We start from the raw sequence: 18,124 nt of genomic DNA, 5'->3' as shown, positions 1-18,124 counted from the left end.
GAAGTGAAGCGTTTGGGAGGTGATTAGGTCATGAGGGCAGTGCCCTTATAAAAGAGACCCCAGAGAGCTCCCTTGCCCCTTCCACCATGTTAAGACACAAGGACATGACAGCCATCTATAAACCAGGAAGAGAGTTCTCACCAGACATCAAATCTGCTGTAATCTTGATCTTGGACTTCCTGCCTCCAGAACTCTGAGAAATAAATGTCTGTTATTTAAAGCCACCCAGTCTATGACATTCTGTTAGAGCAGCCTGAACAGATTAAGACACAGGGGAAACTAAAATAATGTTGCCAGCCTAAAAACTTACTAAATTCTCTATAAACAGCTAAGGCAGTACAATGAAAGTCAAGCCCCAATTAAGTTTTTTTTAACTGTCTCTGCTACCTTTTCTCTTTATCATGTGTGGCTAATGCAGACTGTGTCAGACACTTTACTAAGCACCAAACATACTGAACACTTCATTTATTTCACAAGAACTCTGCAAGAAAAGTATTTTATCTCCATTTTACAGATGACAAATCTGAGGCTCAAAACAGTTACTCAGCTAATAGATGGCAGAGTAGAGGTTTGAATGCCAACCCTCTGACTCCAAAACGCCGTGCTCACTACACTACAAGGGGGTTAGCTGTGGAGCACTTGCAGAACAGCCTATGCAGCATAATAAAACCAGACTTTCATCATTCCTCTAAAAAGCGAGGGAGGATTTCAATGAAATGTGGACATGGAGAGGATTCCACTGCCTCATTCCTTGTTCTTTTCTGTGATGGTATACACTGGCAATGCATCCACTAATCTTTTATTTCATAGAGATATTTACATGTTAATATCCTTTCCCAGCCAAAGTTTTTATCAAACCAGTTTATTTATTAGCACACACATATATAAAAGACCCCTTCCACCAAAAAAACAACAAACATAACATTATCAACATCAACATGAACTGAGCTGTTCTATTTCTACTTTGGTTTTGATAAGGGCACATTTTGACCTATAACTGGCATTCTGTGATTGTACTGATGGACAAATATTAAGCAAGGAGAAGATATAGGAAGATGGTGAGTATGACAAAGGCATTTATAATTTATCAGGATATTGGTACTAACTCCTTGTGGGGTTCTTTGAGCTAGAAAAGGAGGATCTGAATTTAACATTGTAATTGTAATTCTTGGGACAGAAACCACCAAATGTACTATAAAGGTTCAAATTTATAGCTCAGTTTTGATTGTCCTTACATCAACAATAACAATAACCACATAAACAATAATAATATGAACCTGTAATTAGTGAGTGTTGATCATGTACTAAGCATCAGGTTAAATCCTTTATGCTTTGCCTCATTCAATCTTAATAGCACCTCTACAAGGTCACCACTATTATTATCTGTATGAGGAAACAGGCTTGAGTAGCTGACCCAGAGTGACTCTGGGGAAGCTGTGGAGCTGGACTTGAACTAAGGTCCATCTGAATCCAAAGTCCATTCTCTTAGCCCTGTCTGTCTTCTTCCCATTTGGCATGTACCCTCTTCACAGCAGCCCAGCATCTATTGTACATTCTTCCTCTGCTTGGAGAATTTCCCACCACATGAGTCCCACTCTCAAAGGCAGAAATCAGAAACTTATTTTCTAAGCCTCTCTTGCAGCTAGGGTGCAGACATGTGACATGGCTCTACTAATCAGATACAACCATTTGAAAACTCAATTTGCAGAACAGGAGGAAAGAGGCAGTGTACTGAATCCATGTTTCTGGAAAGGGTGCAGGTACAGGTGCCGACCTGAGGAGGCGGCAGTGGCAGATGTTCCGATGGGGGTCTTCAGTGCAGACAGCGGTAGAGGGCACTCTAACAGGGTCTTCAGCGGCTGACGATATAACGGAGTCTTCAGTGAAGCCACCATGTCATTTGTTTCTGGTTGTGAGGCCACCAAGCCTGACTCTGACCCTCCCAGAGTTTCTCTGAGCTCTCAGTTAAACCTTAATAAATTGTTTCTGCTTAATCTAGCTAGTGTGAGTTCTAAGAACCCAACTGGCACAATCCCTTCAGAACTCGAGAACAAATATTTCGAAAGGAACTACATGTACCTGTTTGTCTTGTTTTTCACAAGCTACAATCAACTTTACTTTTTAATGATTTATTTCAAATGCACACAGCTTTTTCTAAGTGGGTGAGTCTTCTAATAATTCATCAAAAGCAGCAGGATCAGCTAACCTCCTCAGCTATGTAGAGAGGTCCGCTGACTTTTTTGCCAACTGAAAACCATTTCTTTCATGAATAGAAATCCCAAAAAGCTTCAAATACACTTTTTTCCTTTTGGAAGTATTTTCTTTCTTGGCTTTTTTGCTATTAATGTTAAAGTGATGTATCTGGTTCTAGCTGTGAATTTAATCAAATTCTTATTCCATTGTCTTAACTTTCTTCCTAAAGCAAACTCTGAAACTTTTGCTAATTCTGGCCACCTATCTCATTCTTATAAAATACCATTCTTATCCTCTCCCTCTGTGCTACTGATGGATTGATCACTGCACCTTAAATGATGTGACATCATCAGGAGGCATTCAAGACACTTTTATCTGCTTTTTGCCTACTGGTTGTCAACTAATCAACAAGTCTTCAGTGTTACGTGTGGCATGCTTATATCAGGAACATGGCAAACAATGTAGGTTGCCTATTTGGCAGATATTTGCCCTTATCCATTGCTCACAGAGGCCCCTGTTTGTGCAGGTATAAGGCAGAAATATGCTTGGAGACAGTGGGCTCTTCCCCAGCCCCAGCTACTGAACCCTGATGGTTTCCTTTCCCTTTTGCTATGATTTGATATAGGGGTGGGCATGTGGTGGGCATACAAATCTGACCAATCAAACTGAGAGGTGGTCTAACTTTGGAACAATTTATCTTCTCAATAAAAACTTCCTTCTTCCTGTTTTGGATGTCACAATGCGTGGATGAGAGGTCAAGAGTTGCAGCAGCCATTTTGTGACTTTGAAGAACTTTTTTTTTTTAAACATAAATCCACGAGTCAAGGGGAAGAAAAGAGGAAGCATCAAGAAATGTTGGAAACTAGAAAACAAATGGATGAGGGGTAACTGATAGCAGACCCAAGAAAGTTGAATTCTAAGCTGGCAGTGAGGGAAGCTGAGAATCAACCTGATTAACACTTCAGAATAACTGCTAGTATCAAGGACCTCTGGAACTGGGGGCAGAATACGATGATAAAATAAAGAGGCAGCAGTTAATCCCCTAGGTCCTTTTATTCATTTCATACAGCTAGGCCCATGCCCCTTTCTCACACCAGCAATATACTGATGGTATATTCACTGGGGAAGGTAAAATGGCATTCTCTGGACTTGAAGACAGTTGAAATCATGGATACTGTACGAAATCAGGTATATTAAGTAACTATGTGTTCACTGAAGGCTGAATGCTGAGACCCTCACCTCTCTTTCCTTATTTGGCTCCCAAAACATTGGCAACCAGATCTTAGTCCTCCAGGTAGATGACTGAAATACTTTCAGAGTAACCTAAGCAGCTCAAGAGGAAAGAACTAAGGATACAGACATGGAAACAGCGGATAGTTACTCAGGACACCTACAGTAAGGCTCCCAAAGAGAACAAGCTTTACCCACACTCTCAAAACTACAAATTGTCTTCGGGTTCTCACTCTTAATCAGGAGCAGACAACCCAGGACTTCCAATCAGTCAAGAAAAGCCCCTAGCACAGGCACTGGAAACCAAACAAACAGAAAGTTTAGCAACTTGAAGGAAACAGAAAGGAGAAGAAAACTTCAAAAAGATTCTAATATTCTCAGAGGAAAAAAAAGAATATTCTGTTCCCATAAAACGAGAACTAAATGCCATTTTAAAATTGTAATCTTTATGTGAGAAGGAGCACTTGAAATTTTTCAAATATGCTAACAGAATTAAAAACTCAAAGGTTAGAAGATAAATTTGTAGAAATCTCCCAAAAGTAGAGCAAAAAGATAAAGCTATGGGAAAGAACAATTAAAATTTTTTAAACTAGAGGCTAGCCTGGTGGCGTAGTGGTTAAGTTTGTGTGCTCTGCTTCGGTGGTCCAGGGTTCACAGGTTTGGATCGCAGGTGCAGACCTAGCATGGCTCATCAAGCCATACTATGGTGGCATCTCACATAAAATAGAGGAAGATTGGCACAGATGTTAGCTCAGCGACAATCTTCCTCAAGCAAAAAGAGGAAGATTGGCAACAGATGTTAGCTCAGGACCAATCTTCCTCACCAAAAAAAAAAAAAAAAATTCATTAGAGAACTAACCCAAGAAGATCAACATCCAGATAATAGGAGTTCCAAAAATATAAAATGGAGAAAATAAATTGAAGAAAATAATCAGTTCATAAAAACATCATAGAACTGCAGGGCATGAATCACCCCAGTTTGAAAAGACTCTCTGAAAGCCATACGCCATGGATGAAAACAGAAGCACTCATGACACACCACTTGGGATTTCAAAACACTAAGGGTCAAAAAGATGATTCTAGCACCCCCCAGAGAGGATAAAAGAGTCACATATAAAGTATTAGGAATCAAAATAGTTTTAGATTTCCCAAGAACAATGCTGAAAGCAAACAACTGTATCAGTCTGGGTTTGGCCAAGAAAACAGATGCCACTGCAGGTACACAAATAGGAAGGGGTGTAACAGAAGGAATCAGAGGCTTAAACAACTGAGTTGAGGGTGTGAAGAGAAGGTCAAGGGAGAAGCCGGTAGAAGCAGGTGATTCACAGAACTTCACCTGTAAGCCACAGAAATCTCATCACTCTAAAGAGCTGCTGAGCAAGGACCTGAGGGCCACCTCCAAGAGCTGAGAGCAGTCCCCACTGGCAGCCAGCAAGACCATGGGGACTTCAGTCCTACAGCTGCAAGGAACTGAATTCTGCTAACAACCTGAGGTAGTTTGGAAAAGGATCTTTCTCTAGCTGAGCCTCCAGATGAGGACAGCCAATCAACACCTCAATTTCAGCCTCACGAGATTTGGAGCACAGAAGCGGCTAACATGTGCCGGACTCCTGACCTGTAGAAACCTGGGAACGACAAATGTGTGTTGTTTTAAGCTGCTACATTTGTGAGAATTTGTTACACAGCAACAGAAGACTAACACCTCCACCATGGCCTGTTGTCTGGGTGAGCTGAGGAAATTACTTCACCCCATGGAAGGGTCTGATTTCCTCTCGAGAGTAGGAGAGAGGCCAGCGAGAGATGGAAAGCAGCAGATAGAGAGCTGCCCACCCCCGACTATATTTCCGCAGATGTCCGTTACCTGGCCCAAATCACAGCTCTAGCAGATTTCCCAACTGTGGTATACCCTTTGTTTCCCAGAACTCTCTTTTGATCCTGACCCCTCCCTTCCCTGAGGAAGCTCTTGGATTCTCTTAGGAACACTGAACCTGAACTTGACTCAGAGATCTGTTCAGCTTATCTTCTGAGAGCCTGCCACAATGGCTGTGCTTGCCACTCAGTTGTCAAAAACAGAAACGGTGTATTATCTAAGGATACATATAGGTGGTAAAAGTATAAAGCAAAGCAAGGAATAATTACCAAAAAGTCAGGAGAGTGGTTACCTCTTGAGGAAGAGGGGAGAGAATATGACTGAAGTAGAGTACGGAGGAATTTCAAGCTACTGGCAATGTTTCAGTTGTTAACCCGGGTAATAGGGACACAGTGTCATTTTACCATTATTCTTTAAACTCTACATATATGTCTCATACAGTATTATACTTAACACACAAGTGCATAGCAAAAGGTATTGCTATTGTAAAATGAAGAAGAGTAAGACATGAAACTAAAGATTAAATTTTCATCCTGACTGCTCTGCCCTTGAATTCCTTTCCTTAGAACTTACTAGAGTGTTAAAAGTACTGGTCATAGGAATGGAGTCCCTGAAAAAAGGAACCCTTAAGAGTTTCCATTAGTAGGAAAAAGGTGGAATATTCAATAAACAATATTGGCTTGGATTCATACCTCAAAGCTTACACCAAAATAAATTCCAGATGGATCAAGATGTACAAATCTTGAAAATTTGAAAACCTGAAAGTATGAGAAGAAAATATGGGAGAATTATTTTATAATCTTGAAGTAGAGAAAACCTTTGTGAGCATGATACAAATCAAAGAAGCTATAAAACGAAAGAAGTTAAATATAAATACATTTTTAAAATTCTGCTTAGGAAAAAAAACACCATAAACAAACTCAGCAGACATGAGAAAGTGGGAACAACAATTGACATTCCTACAAATCAATAAGAAAAAGACCAATAACTTGATCAAAAATGGGCAAAGGATATGAACAGACAGTTCCCAGGAAAGTAATTTCAAATGGCTTTTAAACATATGAAAATATGCTCAGTTTTCTCCATAATAAGGGAAATACAAATTAAAGCTACCAGATTGGCAGATAAAAATTTTGATAACACCATGTGGATGAAGGTTAGAAAAACAGATGCTCTCACATATTGCTGGTGGGAGTATAAACCAGCTCAACCCCTGTGGAGAACAATTTGATGAAATCTATCAAAATCTAAAATGCATGTTTTGGCAGGCACCATTGGTTATATACCCCAAACTTATTCCTCTATATTCCTTGCTAACAGAAGCCAGTTGCTCAGATGGCAATGTGCCGAGCTCCAAGCAATGAGTTTAGTTATTGATTTATTCATATTTATTAAGCACTTAACTGTGTACCAGGCACTGGTCTGGGCTCTGGAGATACAACAACAAAAGAAGCTGACCAAACTCCAGCCTTCATGATAATCCTGCGCCTAGTGATTGAGACTCGAGCAAAATGACAACTGTGATATTTTGATGTATATTTCAAATAATAGATGACCACATAATTTTTCATCCAAATCGAGACCCTTTTAAGAGTGACTGGAGTGCTTTTAATAAAACCCACGAGGACAACAGGCAAACTGGGAGATACAGCTACCCCTAGTTATCCTGAGATAATGATGATGTCACCATTGTCTCAGTTGCTGTTCTAAACCATGCCCTTCCATTCTAAAATGACCCCACCAGAAGTCTTCCAGTCCACTCTGGAAGAAAATTAGAACCCCAACTAGCTCTGGAGAAAGTACGAATGACAGATAAATATGAGAAGACAGTCAACCTCTTTAATAATGAGGAAAATTGGAAATAAATCAACAATAAGATGCTGTGGAAAGACTTGAAATAGAGAAAGGATGTGGTCAGAATGCTTTCAAAACATGTGCACCTTTGATTTGGAATTTTAATGCAGTATATAATTTTCTGGGCATAGCTCCAGACATAAAACTGATTAAAACATTATTGCTAAATGAAGGAAAAACAGTATTATACTAACCAGATTTCAGTTTTTAAAAACAGCACAGAACACTAGAATACTAAAAACTGATATTGTAATCACTACGCATTCCCTTTTGCCAGGTAGTCACTTTCCCAGCCTCCTTGTGACCCAACAGTGGCTAAAGAAACATAAGGGAACAACTGCCACAGTGCTTCTGGGAAGCCTTTCTGCCTGTCAAAAGGGACAAATTCAAAAGGAGAGTTTCTTGGAGCTGTCTCTTCCCTCATGCTGCAACCTTGAAAGTGGTCATGATGCCTGCAGCTGCAGCAGCTATCTTGTAACCATGAAGTGACAATCATGAAAAGAAAAGTCAGTTTGCTAAGGGGTGCACAGAGAAAAGACCCAGAGGAAAGAGAAGAAAGAACCCAGAGCTCTTGATGACCTTGTCGAGCTGCTGCACTGATCCTCATATCGTGATATCCTGACAACGTGAGAATTGTAGCTACGGATCAAAGATAGGAGAAAGACTTTCCTCTGTATACCCTTTGGTACTCATTTAATTTCATACCATGTACATGCATCACCCGTAACAGGTGGCAGAACATGCCACCCCAAAATATGCCACTTTGGCATAAGGATTATTTTTGAGTAAAAAAGCACTTGAAAAACAACAGGTGCAAGAAGGGAGCTCTGACCTCCCCTTTTTCTTCCGGAAAGCAGGAGACAAAACTCCCATGTGAAAGGTGTCCTGCCTATGACAGGAGGAAAGAAAAAGAAACATTCTTATCCCGAGAGGAGGCCCAAAGGATCCTGTACAAATAGACCTTGTTAAAATAGGGGCTGGCCCTGTGGCCAAGTGGTTAAGGTCACATGCTCTGCTGAAGGCGGCCCAGTGTTTTGTTGGTTCGAATCCTGGGCGTGGACATGGCACTGCTCATCAAGCCATGCTGAGGCAGCATCCCACATGCCGCAACTAGAAGGACCCACAACGAAGAATATACAACTATGTACTGGGGGGCTTTGGGGAGAAAAAAAAAGGAAAAAAAAATAAAAGCAAAAAGTTAAAAAAAAAAAAAGCTTAATCTTGGAAAAAACAAAAATAAAAAATAACTTATCTTCCTTTAGCCGCCCCATATATTTTGTTTACTTTTCCACAACAGCATCTCTTTGTTCAACCTAGTATAAAAAAACATTTAGGTTTTGCCACTTCTCAGGGTCTTCATTTTCCAATGGGGGCTCCCATGTACACATAAAAATCTGTGTGCTTTCCTCCTGTTAATCCGTCTTATGTCAATTTAACCCTCAGGCCCAGCAGGAGACCCTAAGAGGGTAGAGGTAAACTTTGGTCTTCCCAACACCTATTCAAATAAAACTGCAATGCCTGAGATCTTATCAACCCATAAACATTTTTAAAAAATATTCCTGGGGCCTCACCGTGGCCGAGTGGTTAAGTTCGTGTGCTCTGCTGTGGTGGTCCAGGGTTTTGCAGGTTCGGATCCTGGGCACAGACATGGCACCACTCGTCAGGCCACATTGAGGTGGCGTCCCACATGCCACAGCTAGAAGGACCTGCAACTAGGATATACAACTATGTACCAAGGGGGATTTGGGAAGATAAAGCAGAAAAAAATATATATACATATTCTTTGTCTAGGGGGCCTGCCCCGTTTCCATGTTCCACTGCAGCAGCCCAGGGTTTCACCAGTTGGGATCCTGGGCGCAGACATGGCACTGCTCGTCAGGCCACGTTGAGGCGGCATCCCACATGCCACAACTAGAAGGACCCACAACTAAAATATACAACTATGTATCAGGGGCCTTTGGGAAGAAAAAGGAAAAATAAAATCTTTAAAAAAAATTCCTTGTCTTTTTTGTAGGGGAAATGTAATTTTAAAAAACATGTAGTTTGGTGAAACCACAATACAAAGAAGTAAAGTATAGCTATAAAGCACCTTCAGTATCAACTCTCACATCATTTTGATAAAGCTCAAAGGCGCAGAAATCATTGTCAGTCAAGCTAAAGCCTAGGTATACAGACCTCTTCCACTTAATTTAACTGCAATTAACCCTAAGTATTGATTTATGGTGTAATTATAGAAGAAAATTTGACCTTCTTAGTTTTAGAACGCAGAAACCTGTACCAAATGCTTTGAGAACTGATCTAATTATTTTTTAACATACCCAGATGCTGATTTTCATTTTAAAAAAAATCAGTATCCACACCTCTATAGTTTCAAAGAACGGACCTGTCAAGATCTTTGGTGTGTGATTCCTTCCTCTAAAATTCCAGACATTCTTGTCTCCAGGCATCATCACGCGTGGACAGCGCTGTGTGAAAATGGCTGTGGTCTTTGTGGGTTACGTTTGGTTATACCTCACTGGGACACCAGAGGGCGCGCGGAGGGCCGGCACTTGTTTTTCTTTAAATTCCGAATCAAAGTCCGTGCGGAGAACAACAAAAGACCTGGAACACGGGAGCCGGGAGACAAAGGGACAAGGGAAAAAATGCCGCACGCCCAGTTTTACTGGAGCTGCTGTTTGCTTCCTAATCCACCCCGACCTCTGTGCCTTAAAGAACTAAAAATAAACAACTTATGCTGCAAAATAATGAAATCTTCGACTAACAAGGAAAATCACAGTCGAATAGATTAGCACAGGCCTGGGGAAGACTATCACGGGTATGCGTTTGAGCTGTTTGCTTTGCTTGATGTGAGTAACTTGAAAAAAAAATTTTTCATTGTTTGTTCTTCCGAGTTCAAGAATAAAATATGCACATAGTAGAAAATTTAGAAAATAGAGAAAAGCAGAAAGAACAGACATCTCCCAGATATAACTATTTTTAATATCTTCATGTATTTCTTGCCAGACTTTTTTCAATATTTATGAATGCCTAGAAAAATAGGACTCTGCATGCTATTTTGTGCTGGTTTTCTCATTTACGGTTCATCAGCTTTATTTTTATCAATAAATTCTGATAACATAATCTTGCTAATCACATGAGTGAATCATCAAAGAAGAAATTTCAAAAGCGCTTCAGGCAGCGTTTTTCCTAATATAGGAGCAACTTGAATCCAGACCTGCGTCATGCATTTGCAGCAGGAATTTTTCTGTTACTTCGCATTTGGAGGCCAAAACAGGTAAAGACTAAAGAAAAGAAGCAGAAACTATTTCACCCCACCCCAAATAAGCTGAATGAATTTGAGGAGAGCATGGGTCACCAGGACTGAGTGGTCCTCCCAGTGGGACCAATGCTTGCCTTAAGGCCAGACAGGTCAATGAGTACTGCTACTAACCCGGGCAGGTCAGCAGGTGGTCAGCAAGAGGAGGAGGAAAAAAGTCAGGAACAGGGAGGTCACTGACCTTGAGGCTTGGGGCCAATGCCAGCAGGTGGTTTCCTCAAAGGACAGGGAGCTGAGATCAGCCCAGGGGGAGGTAACCACAGGGAAGGTGATGCCAAGGTCTGATGCCCTGGAAGCCACCAATGATCACCTCATCACTAAGCCCACAGATTGCCTTGCATTACTGCAACCAATGAAAGGAAGAATGGTGACGTTCTCAGCCTTGAGAACTGAGGGAAATCACTGGAGCTCTCTGGGCCTCAGTTTCCTTATTTGTATAACTGAACAGGTCAAAAAGATCTGTAAGGTTCCTGCCAGCTCCTCAAGTCTGTGATTTTTAACTCTCCCCAACTGTGCACTCCAACGAACGAGGAAGACACTCCCACCTCCTGCAATCCTCTCCCACAAGCAGCAGCCCCTCTCCTTGCTGTTTCCGAAACCCCCACATACTCTTTCACAAGCTCTGAGCCTTTGTATTAGTGCTTCCCCCTTCCAGAAGTGCTGGAAAACCTTTCCCCTTCTCTTTCAAAGTTCACCATCCTTTGAATGCCCAGCTGAAGGGTAGGTTTTCTTCAACCACCCCCAGCAGAGGTAGTCCTTCCTTCTCTATAAGCCCATAGTGTTTTGCACGTACTTCCATGACTTTCTACTTGTGTGACCTTAACCTTCTTATGCCTCAGTTTCCTCATCTGTAAAAGGGGGAGAATTATTGTACAAATTCATAGGATTGTAATAAGGATTAAATAGTTAACATATGCAAAGCACTTAAAACAGAGCCTACACGTAGTAGCTCTCAACAAGCATGCACTATGCCGCCTTCATAGCATTTAAATTGTATTAGAACCATCAGTTAGAGTCCTGCTCCGCGTGAAATCTCAGTTCCTCGACGGCACTGAGTCTTACTCATATCTTTGTCCCCAGTGCCTAGCTCCATACCTGGCACAAAGAACAAATCAATAAAGATTTATTTTTTAATGAAAAGGAAAAGACAAGACTGAAGTGTTGATTGAACTGGAGGGAGACAGACTTCTCTGCCTCTCACTTTTAACTTTGGGTTATTGTTTAAATAAATTACACTGGGAAATAGCAAAGTAGGAGCATCCTTAATAGTTTTTTTTTCCATTAATAACTAAACATGTACCCATGTAGGTCTCCCAGGGCCACATCATAAACATTCACCTTTGCATTTTAATGTTTATGGAGGGTTAGTTCCCATATTTGCATGGGAAGTTTTGCATTTTCATAGATGTACATAATATTTCTGTGAATGAATGATTCCAGAATCCAAAAACTACTCAGGAGCAATTTAGGCTCTTCTTTAGTTATGGAGGAGGAGGGAAGGGAAGAAAGACAGTTGGGTAGTGAACTGGCCCAAATTCTTGTTTACATTATGTTCAAAGGTCGGGTTGAGGAAGTGAGAATAATAGAGAAAAAAGAAAAGAAACAAAAGAAACCAGGTCATGTATGCTCTCATAAAAACAAAAGGTCTTTAAGAGAGTGAAAAGACAAGACACAGCTCGAGAGAAAATATATCTCCCAAGATATATTATATATGTGTTGGTATATATATTATATATGTGTTGCTATTTCCCAGGATATAAACACACACACAAAGACTACTAATCAGAATCTGTAAAGAACTTTCAAAACTCAATAATAACAAAACAACCCAATTAAAAAATGGGCAAAGATGTGGAGGCTTAAATAAATCCATGAAAATATGCTCAACATCATTAATCATTAGGGAATGGCATATTACAAAAACTGTGAGATCCCACTACACACCTATTGGAATGGCTCAAATAAAAATATATTTGAAGTACCAAGTGCTAGCAAAGATGCGGAACAAGAAGAACTCTCATATATTGTTTGGTGGGAATGCAAAATGTTACAGCCAGGTAGGAAAACAGTTTGGCAGCTTCTTATAAAGATAAACATACACTTACCCTAAGACTCAGCAGTCCCACTCCTAGGTATTGACCCAAGAGAAATGAACATACACGTCCATACAAAAACCTGTACACTAATGTTTACAATAGCTATATTTATAATAGTCAAAAACTGGAAACAACCCAAATGTCCGTCAACTAGTGAGTGGATAAACAAACAAACATCCATACAATAGAAAACTAATCAGAAATTAAAAAAGAAAAGCTACCGAAACACACAACAACGTGGATGACTCTCAAAAGCATAATACTAAGGGAAAGAAGGCATATGCAAAAAGCTACAAACTGTACGGCTCCATTAATATGACATTCTGGAAACAGAAATCAGGTCAGTGGTGCCTGGGGCTGGAGGGAGGGGAATGACTGCAGAGGGGCTTAAGGGAACTTTGTGATGGAAGTGATGGGGTGATGGAAATAATCTACAACTTGATTATGGTAAAAACTCATAGAACAGTACACCCGAAAAAGAATGAATTTTACTGTATGTAAACCCTAAAAATAGAAAGAAAGGAAAAGTAGTGAACAACAGGCCAAAAAATGGGGGATTCTTAACACAGCCTGAGAGACCCTGCATCGTCCTACTCCCATTGGCCTTTCAGCCTCATCTCTCCCATGATCTTCCTCACTCTCCCTAGCCACTTCAGCCTTCTTTCAACCCCTCTACTCACCACATTCTCTCAGTTCCAATAACCTTTGCACATCCGGTTCCATCTACTGAAAAACCTCTTCCCTCCACATCTTCTTCTTAGTAACTGTCACAGTTGTAATTTTACTTTGTTGTTGTTGTTGTTATTCTTTGATTAGTGATATGTGTCTCCTCCACTAAAATGAAAGCTCCCTGAGGTCAGGTTCTTTGTTCATCCCTCTATGTCCAGCACCCAGCACTGTGCTTGGCCTATACAATGAGTACGCAACCATTATATTCAACAGCCTACTCAATGTCTCAACCTTCACACATCCAAAACTGAAATGCTTATTAGCCCTCCAAATACTATTCCACATGCAGAGATGCCATGTTGCACAATTCGAAGGAATGCCATCCACAGAACATCTATGTGAATGGTCCCCTGCCTCCTCCCCAGTGTGCCCTTCACATGGACTATCAATATGGACGGTGCCCTCTGAAGTTGTGCATTCTTCTTCTTCACTTCAGTTGATGGCAACACTATTCTTCCAGTTGTTCACGCCAAAAATTTTGGAAGCATCTTTGATTCCTGTTTTACTTTCACATCTCAGATTTACTCTATTAGGAAATTCTATTGGCTCTACCTTCAGAATAAATCAGCACCTCTCACATTCTCCACCACTCCCACTCTAGCCTGAACTACCATCATCTCCCATGTGGATTATTGCAGCAGACCTCTTTGGTCTCCCTGCTTCTGCTCCTGCCCTCCTACAGCCTCCTCTCAACCCAGTAGCCAAAAACCCTTTAAAACGTAAATCAGACTGTCTCTTCTCTGTCCTAAACCCTACAGTAGCTCCCCATTTCCCCTCAAAATAAAAGGCAAAGTCTTTACAATGACTTCTAAGCCCCATGTGCCTCCCAGGTAGCTATCTGACTACATCCCTTACTTCTTTCAAGTCTGTTCAAATGTTACCTTCTTAAAAACGAGGCCCTCGGACCATTCTGTTTAACTTACCACTCTCCTTTACCATGCTGTCTTTTTCTATTTCCACTCTTGTCACCATCTAACATATTTATTATATTCCTTGTTTACTTATATCTTCCTTCTGCTAGGATATAAGTGCCATGAGAACAAGATTTACACCTTTAAACCTCTCCATGCATCTAAAACAATGTCTGGCATATTGTAGGTTCAACAGTGAATAAGTAACTACAGTGCCTGCTAAGTAATTAGAGTAAACGTTAATACGTACAGGAACAAGTGTGACACATATGTTGATACTAGTAACAAAGTTTGTCTCTCCATACATATTTATTTGTTAATATACCTGTATGTGGAATTGTGCAGCAAAGTGAACCCTGCACAAGATTTGCAGTCAAGGCTTGGGTGATTCCTGGCCTTTCACCACTTCCTACCTGTATGACTCTGCACAAAATTCTCTTTATCCACCTGTAAAATAGGGATAGAACATTTGCCCTATTAACCTCCCGAGGCTGTTGAGAAGATGAAATGAATGTGAATGGTTTTGTAAGCTGTGATAAGCTATCCAGTTATTTAGGTAGTGCAAGATTTGACACTTTCAATAATATCGACTGCCATCACGCTATTTACCTCCAAAGAGAGTTCTGTGCCTTCTGTACTGCCAGTCAGATTTTAACCTTTACTTCCTCCCGGTGCTGACAGGGAGGAATCTCTGAGCTCCCCTACCCTGTTCAGGTTAACTACCCCCTCTTTTCCTTTCCATTTTAGGAAGATGGACAGCAGGTGCTCAGTTCTCTGCTCTGCGGTCTTTGCTGACTCAGGTTGCTTCTTCATTTCCCTAGGGAGAAGAAAAAAGAAGAGCAGTAACAACACACGTATGAGCACTGGCATAGCTTTACCAGAGCTTCAGTGGAGAGGATGGTGTCTCTTCTGAAGGGACAAAGATTAAGCCTCTTCTCCCACGGTGTGGAACGTGGGGGTAACGGGCAGTTCAGACTTGGGTTCCCACTGCCCTACAGCTTTGCCAACTGAGAGACGTGGGGCAAGTCCCTTCAGTCTTACCAGGAACAGGACATCACCATACTTATCGCAGTGCCCTTTGGACCTCACACGAGTTACTGGAGGGTCAGAAGTAGAAGGGAGTTCCAAGAGACTGAGTTTTAGTAAGGCTTTTGCTGTATTTAAGAGTAAAAAAAAATGCCAAACAAGCCTCAGAAATTGCCATTTGTTTAATGTCTGCATTAAACAAATAATCTCTTTCATCAGATGGAAAACACCATGTAAGTTATGATCTATAAAAATATATTAATTCATAGTACACTATAAGGAATGGATTCCTTATGACCCACAAGTTTAAGTTCTATAATGAAAACTTTCAATCACATCAATTTGTCACTCTATGAATTAGCTTATTTAGAAATAATGTCAAAAGTTTATATGTGAGGCCCTCCTGGTTCCCCTGGGAACAGGTCTGATCCTGTTTATGAAAAGGCTCAGGATGATACAAATTATTCTGTTAGTGCACTTTCCTAACCCTATGTTTAATCAATGGAATATCCTTGTTTTGAATTATTTAAATATATTATTATTTAACCACTTATGTGTTTGTGATTTTCAAGTAAATTATAGACGCCTCAGGAAAGAGACCCAAATACAGAAAAAATCAGCTAATAAAATTTCATTTGGCTGCAGATGGTCAAAGCATGAGCAAGAGTTTTGTGTCATGAAAGCTTACAAGTTGTTTGAAGAGGCACCGGACTGAGGGACAACCCCGACTGCTCCGGACATCTGGCAACCATATGATATCCTTGAACTTCGACTTCAGAATGAATACATAAATTTGTGAAGGTAAAGCTCTGCTTCAACTCACATACTCTTGGTCACGATTAAATAAAAACCTCCCGCCAGAAACCTAAATCATCTGGAAAGCCTAAGGAGTCCCAGGAAACTGTTTTCAACACGTCACCATCACTAAAACTGGAAGTGCATTTTTTTCCTTTTTTCTATACCATTTACTCTTCCCACCAACGAAGACTGCAAGGTGCCCAAGGAGGCTAATGAGAGGAGCGGCGCCAAGTGTCAGGTTTTCACACTTCGGGAGAGTGAGCAGAAGGCGGCCGAGCCTGAGGGGAGGGAATCTTCTCTTACCTTGAAGAAGGACTTGGGAGAATGCTAGGTAGCAGCTCCTCGTTAGTATAGTGGTTAGTATCCCCGCCTGTCACGCGGGAGACCGGGGTTCAATTCCCCGACGGGGAGGTTGGTTGTCTTTTACTAACACAAAGCATTTTCTGTGTAAAATTCAACTGCGTTACTCTCCTGACAAACACAAGATGCTTCTATCTTTTGTAAGTGCCTCTCTTCAAAATGGTGACTTTTAAGCTTAATGCTCACCGTGAAATAAAAGCGCACCCTGAGAGTAAAATGCTTTATATCGTTGGAAGAAGAAGAAGGAAGAAAACGTTAGCCCTCAGCGTCGCTTCCAGCCGCTAGCTGGCAAAGGTCTGCGCGTGCGCAGTGGCGCCCCGCCAAATTCCAACTCGAGGTCACGAACTCAGCGCGCGGAACCCGTCGGGGGAGGGGAGAGAGAGGGCGAAGTCTCCGCCCCTAACCGGGCGGGTAAGAACGGAAATCGCTTGCTGAAGAAGAGGAAGGACCGATTTCCTTTGACGCTTGGGACCAGACCAAAAGGGAAAGCCCATTTTCCCGCCTCCGCTGGTTCCATCCCTACTTAGGTAGAAGGCTAAGTGTCAGGAAAATATGGGCGCTAACGGAATCAGTCTCCAGCTCCAAACTGTACTGAGTGGAGGGGCAAGGAAAGAATGCAAGAAAGGTCCGGAGAGCCCGGAAGAGCCGCCATGTTACCGGAGTCCTAAGACTCGGCGGGAGCCAGAGCCCAGCAGGACCTCGTGGCGCAACGGTAGCGCGTCTGACTCCAGATCAGAAGGCTGCGTGTTCGAATCACGTCGGGGTCACGGCTTTTTATTTCTGAAGTCGCTGGCTTGTGTAAACCTAGGTGTATTCCCGCCAATTTTTGAAAAATATCTTTCGTTTTAGGATTCAATGTTCATTGATCAAATGTTATCCTAGTAGTACTTTGTCTGCAAAAAGACAAGGCTAACTGAATATCTTAGAGCCTGAAAGCTTATGTTTTTATGTACCCTTAGGCCTTGTAAAGTGAGTTTTCTGTCGCTTAACGTTCGTAATGTGTAGAAATGAGGACTTTCTGTTGTACATTAGTGGGCATACCTATGCACTGTGGTCCTTCACAGGAAATGTACAATGCACTGTCCAAGCTGTTTTTCCAAAACCGATTTCAGACCCGTTCGCCTTTTGAAAGCAAGTACGAGACAGCACAATTTCTAACTCTGAATGTTGTAATAGTTTACGTGTTTTAACCCCGTGAGCCAGGCACCGTAAACAACCCCAAAACGTAATTAAATGTCACTTTTACAGGTGAAACTGTGGCACACAGAGGAATAGTGACCTGCCAAGGGTCGCCCAGGATTCCAACCCAGGTGAATGACTCCAGATTCCTCTCTTTACTAAATGTTTTACAATAAAAGTGGAAGCAAACTCTTGAAAAAAAGTGCTAGAAGCCGTTGGACTTAAGTGATACACCAATACGCTTTTTATGTTTTCACCTATTCATGCGAATGGTAGCAAGTCAGATACCACTTTCAACTATTAATCACTTTAATACGAGGAAGCAGAGCTTACTCATTCACCTTTGTAAGCTCCAGCGTTCTCAGTACTGAGGAGTTTCTTCAAGGCATGTGTCAAACATTTGTTTTGACACAAAAATCACAAAAAATCAATAGCAAGACTATGAGAAATTAATATTTTTAGGTTTTTATTGGATATGTTCCATGAAAGTCCTTGAATTTTTCTTAGTGTTTTGAAAATATGTTAACTTATTATAATTCAACCTATTATAGCAGTATATATT

The 18,124-nt window shown here is 41.2% G+C and overlaps 2 non-coding genes across 2 annotated transcripts; both read left to right on the top strand.

The window, feature by feature from the left end:
* The first annotated feature begins 16,362 nt into the window (after window positions 1–16,362).
* On the top strand, window positions 16,363–16,434 carry TRNAD-GUC (transfer RNA aspartic acid (anticodon GUC)). Its single transcript has one exon. It is a non-coding gene; the product is annotated as a tRNA-Asp (tRNA).
* A 644-nt stretch (window positions 16,435–17,078) lies between these two features.
* On the top strand, window positions 17,079–17,150 carry TRNAW-CCA (transfer RNA tryptophan (anticodon CCA)). Its single transcript has one exon. It is a non-coding gene; the product is annotated as a tRNA-Trp (tRNA).
* The last annotated feature ends 974 nt before the right edge of the window (window positions 17,151–18,124 follow it).

The sequence above is a fragment of the Equus quagga genome, chromosome 19 (genome assembly GCF_021613505.1).
Source record: "Equus quagga isolate Etosha38 chromosome 19, UCLA_HA_Equagga_1.0, whole genome shotgun sequence".
Classification (NCBI taxonomy): Eukaryota; Metazoa; Chordata; class Mammalia; order Perissodactyla; family Equidae; genus Equus; species Equus quagga.
The sequence above is the reverse complement of the archived record's forward strand: the minus strand, read 5'-3'. Positions and strand labels throughout refer to the sequence as shown.